Source organism: Miscanthus floridulus, unplaced genomic scaffold, assembly GCF_019320115.1.
Source record: "Miscanthus floridulus cultivar M001 unplaced genomic scaffold, ASM1932011v1 fs_475_2_3, whole genome shotgun sequence".
Lineage (NCBI taxonomy): Eukaryota > Viridiplantae > Streptophyta > Magnoliopsida > Poales > Poaceae > Miscanthus > Miscanthus floridulus.
In genome coordinates, this window is record NW_027096806.1 from 45,198 (window position 1) to 50,256 (window position 5,059).

General features: G+C 37.7%; 1 long non-coding RNA gene across 6 annotated transcripts; it reads right to left on the reverse strand.

Moving 5' to 3' along the window:
• Positions 1 to 543: 543 nt before the first annotated feature.
• Positions 544 to 2,674, reverse strand: LOC136531913 (uncharacterized). Of its 6 annotated transcripts, XR_010778119.1 has the most exons (5): positions 2,378 to 2,674; positions 2,158 to 2,267; positions 1,931 to 2,076; positions 1,006 to 1,089; positions 544 to 858 (listed from the first exon to the last, which is right to left on the reverse strand). It is a non-coding gene; the product is annotated as an uncharacterized lncRNA (long non-coding RNA). The 6 variants fall into 6 exon arrangements; XR_010778118.1 differs by having other exon boundaries at positions 544 to 1,089; XR_010778123.1 differs by lacking the exons at positions 1,006 to 1,089; positions 1,931 to 2,076.
• Between the last annotated feature and the right edge of the window lie 2,385 nt (positions 2,675 to 5,059).

Sequence of the window (5,059 nt, forward strand, 5' to 3'; positions counted from 1 at the left end):
TGCGTGAGTTACTGTTGCGATGAAACACATAGCTGCAATATGGCAGTATTGCCGGGAAGGAACTTGTTACAAAATAGGTTTATTGCCACTCCATAGTAATGTGAGAATAACACGATATTGCCATGTAGTGTCCTCCATAGCATCAAAGAAATCTTACAACGTAACAAATTTGGTGGCTAGAGTCACAATTGCCACATTCATTTGCTGGTGGCAATAAAAGGTAATGCGACGAATCATTGTTGGGGGTAATAGATGGAAAATGCAATGAATCATTGTTAGTGGTAATAGATGAAAAATGCAACGAATCATTGTTGGTGGTAATAGATGGCAAATGCAACGAATCATTGTTGGTGGTAAACATGTCCTATAGCAACATATAAAGTTTGTGGCAATAATATATATTACAACAACAAATGGTGGTTGCGAGTAGTTTGTTGCAACGAGGGCATTTTGGCCCACACATTTTTTAATTTCTTTTTGTAGATAGAAATTTAATTGTTGGTACAAAATAATTGTGCCATGAGCATAGATTTCGTCATCACATATAGGAACTCAAACCTTTATTAACTTCAAACATATGTCTCAACTAAAGTAATAATACAATGATCATAGTACTGCTAAAATAAACATGACCACAACACGATAAAAACGTCATCTCTGACTACAAGTTTGCAACTATGTTTGGCATAATAAAATAGAACTAAATATGAGTTCTCTTATTGATCTCTTCATGCTCCATCGCCCACATCGGCAGCGACAATCACCAATAAACCTTTCTCTAATTCTTCATTCTTCTAGCTGTCTATCATCAGCATATAGGCATAAAGCTCTCTAAATATTTTGGTTGTTCGCGCTTTCCTGCATTTCATGAACACACATAATTTAATATAGGAACCTTGGTGATTAAGTGCATGGAATAACTAAGCACGTGCGAATTTAATGGTCATAGTAACATAGCAATGATATAAAGTAAATTAAGCAACACCCTGCAAAAATATCATATACCATTTGAGATGATAAGATCGCCACCAGTTTGATGAACTTTACTGACCCCACCATTTCAAAGACAAATCACATTGTTATTCATACCTGCCGTTTTTTTAAGATTATGAGTCCTCAATAGTTTTTGGGTAGAAACATAATTCAATGACCCATTGACCCATAAGGATGTCAATTTAGCATTGACATGGAACTGTTCACCATGATTCAAATTCAGTGAGATAACGGTAAATAAAAATCGGAATATATAGATAGCAACAGTGGTACAACTACAGGCAACAGTGGTGCTAGGAGTGAACACATGAATCTAGCCAAACAGCATTGCTGTATAAAAGACCAAAATTGAATGAGGTAGCTAAACATACACATGAAACACTATGCAAATGAATGCTAAACATATACAGGTTTGCATGAGACAGCTAGACACACACATAAGATATGCACTCTCCTGCTTCACTACTAAAGGCACTGAACATAGGAAAAGAAGTTCATACACACTGTGTCCTCACGCCTACTTGGCTACTAGAGGCACTGAACATAGGAAAAGAAGTGAAATAATTAGCTACCTTTCAAAAAAAAAAAAGAATCTATAGTATTACATGTACTATGACTAAGACAGAGGAACCTTTGTATGTAGATGCATCACAGAACCGAGTAACAATCATATCTTTTCTGCTCACATAAGTGGAACAACCATCTTTTGCCAACAAGTATGATTGCTGAAAAATGTGGTCTATTCGACCACTCATTGTACTCCTAAACTATATACTTATATACTTCTAGCTTGGTTATGTATAAATATGAAACTAGTAGCATATAAATAGACGGACAGAGCAAAATATACTTCTAGCTTGGTTAAGTATGAATCTGAAACTAGTAGCATATATATAAACCGACGGACAGAGCAAAATATAGACAACACTAATCTCACAAGTTCAGAATATTCAGTCAACCATCCCATCAGCACAAGCTTCTTCATGTGCATCTGCCTCATCCGCCGTCGTTGCTGGAAACTAGTACTCGCTAGCACTAGCACTACTCGATGCTACATCTAATCACGGCTGAGACAAACCAAGACTGCAAGAGGGGAAAAAACATGGAGAATTTGAGAGCATTCATATCGGAGAACAATGGAGAAAAGAAGGGAACTCACTTCACCTGAGATGGACAGCGAGTAGCCATGGATGTGCCTTTGGGCAACATCGATCCCCTGACCTCCAGCACGCGAATCCGCCGTGCCACCACCTCCGCGCCTGCCTCTGTCACGGCTGGATTCGCTCACGAACCCCACGAAGATAATGTAAATGAAGAGCCATACGAGGGAAGTGCTTCATCGTGAAAGAGAAGGAGGAGCATCACACCAGATCAAGGACCCTACCCGCCCAATCCAAGCTCTTTCCATGGATCCTGGCCACCCGCCTGCGTGCATGGATCCCACCCGGCCGCCCGCACGCCCGTGGATACCGGCTGCCCGTGCAACCGTGGATCCTAGGCACACCTGCGCCGTTAGAGGTCAGAGGAGGTGGACCGCTATTGTAGTCGCTCAAGGAGAGAACGTCGAGGAGAGGGGAACCAAGGGAGGCGGCGAGTCGGGAGTTCGGCAGTTGAGGAGAAAGTTTGAGGCGGTGGATCTGGGAAAGTGGGGAGGTGGGGCGGCGATGTAGGAGGGTGGAGATTGGAGAGAGAGAGAGAGAGAGCGCGCGCTAAGATTTTTTATTGGCGCTGAGGGAAGGAACGCAGGATTTTTTTTAATCTACCTAATTTTGAAATTATTTGGTGTTGTGAAGCTTTATGCTTAATTTTAAATTTATTTGAATTTTAAATAGTTCTGAAACCTGGTCTTTGAAACTAAATTGTTGGGGGCATTTTTATTTCTCATTTTTGTTGTTCTCGTACACAAAATTATTTCAGACCCAACGTGTGTGGTAAACAAGATCTTTATTTCACAATAGAACTTATATATGAAAACATAGATACATTTTAAGATCACTTTCAAATTTGGTAAGAAAAAACCAGACGTTTGTATACTTTATTTACCCTCTTAGTACGTAAGATTTTTTCACATTAAGCAATACATATTTGCACAGGGCAATGGGCACTTGGACAATATGCCATATCAACTTATGATTAGTCCTTATTCTTAAGAGTAAATTGCACTCACCATACAACAACTATCTAAGTAGGTGCATATTAGTCCAACATCTTATAATTTGTCCAATTTAATGCGGTAATTATCTAAGTGGGTGCATATTGGTCTAACATCTTGTAGTCTGTTTAATTTCATGCGAGAACTTGGCTCGTTGATGTATATACGGTCCAAGCACATGTGTTCGATGCCATTGGGAGCTACATCATAGCGTGCTTAGCTCATCGAACGTTTAGCTCGAATCGCCGACATAATGACTCATTTACAGGCAACCTTCTTACTTGTTGGATTTAATTTAGGCTTGATCTATTTTTAATTCAATAAAATCAAATAAATCTTAGCCCATGTTAAATGTTATAGTCCAATATAGTTTAGTTTAATATGGATTTTGCCTAGACATTAACTCAACTTAAATAGGTGAAATATGTGTGGTCCTATTGAAAAGTTAAAGGATGTGCCACACGCATGCGTGTGACGCCACCGAGCCAAGATGTGAGTGTGCACGAGCGGGCCATGCCATGACATCTCTGCTCACTGTGTCGGGCGATCAAGTTTTTGTAAAGCGCACGGTTGCCTAGTGGTTTCTTGCATATTGATGTTAGTACAATTAAGGGTCTAACTATTTTTGTGAGATGTAGACATATTACAAGTGTACGTTGGTGCATTACAACACAAGGAGACCACCCAATTGAAAATCGTTGTGGCGTATTGACCATCGAAGGCTTACCTTAAATTTCTATTTTGAATTTGAGTATGGAAAAACCCCTGAACAGAGTTGCAACTCTTCCTCCATGCAATGGACAACCCGCATATCTGCTTTTGTTTTTAGGGGTGAAAACAGTATTATAGTATAGAAAGAAAAATGGTTGGTTTGGTATTTTTCATATTTATGAAATCAGTGGAAGCTCTTATTGGCCAAATTCAGAAATGGTATAATAATATAGTAAATGATTCAAGCTGAGTGACGATGAGATGAGCGTGCTAGGGTGTAGCTTCCAATGGCAGTGATATAGAAAGTTCAATTAAATTCTAAAGAATGCAAATTGTTACAAAAAGTTACAATTAAATCAGTAACATAGACAAAAATATAGAATCGAGGCTACATTGAAGTTTCATTCAAAAAATATAAAGTTAACTACTAGTCACTTTAAAACTTGCTAGTGAGTAGAGACGTTTTGACACAATTTTTGTTTTAACATTTGATATATTTTGTCTAGATACATGGTTAACCAAACTGTCTAGATATTTATTTGGATGAACGTACTAGAATGAATTAATGTATTGATATATGAATTTTTTTAGAACTTAATTACACTTTTAAAGTACATGTAATTCAAATACAAAGTGATCCAATAAATAGACACAAATAAATTTAATTCTTTAAAAGTAAAGTTGTCAATGTGAAATAATTAATTATATTTTTTTGCACCAAAATACCTTTTCTAAGAATTTAAATTTCCCTATGACTTTTCTAAAAATAAAATTTTATTTGAAAATTCCATTGTTTTTACTTGCATTGTTTTACATAGATAACATTTTATCTATGTTGAGGACCAAGATATGGTTAATATGGAGAATGAGTTAAGTGAGAACCTCAGATGTCTATTCGTTTACATAAGCAAGCTGCCTTTGTACGAATGTCATCTTCAGTGTTATCAGTTCAGAGAAGGTTTTTCAGTGTTTCAGTGACATGAGAACTGTTGCTCGAATTTTCTAGTCATGTGTAGTTCAGAGCAACAGCAGACAACTATTGTCAGATCAACAACAGTTTTGTTCTGCTCAACTAAAGTAGGTAGTATTTTGTTGTGATCTTGTCTTCTTTTGTGACTGTGTTTGTGCTTCGATTATCATCTGTTCAATGTACTTCAGACCAATAACAACAGCGGCTCGTGTCCATCTCCTCTGCCTCAGGTA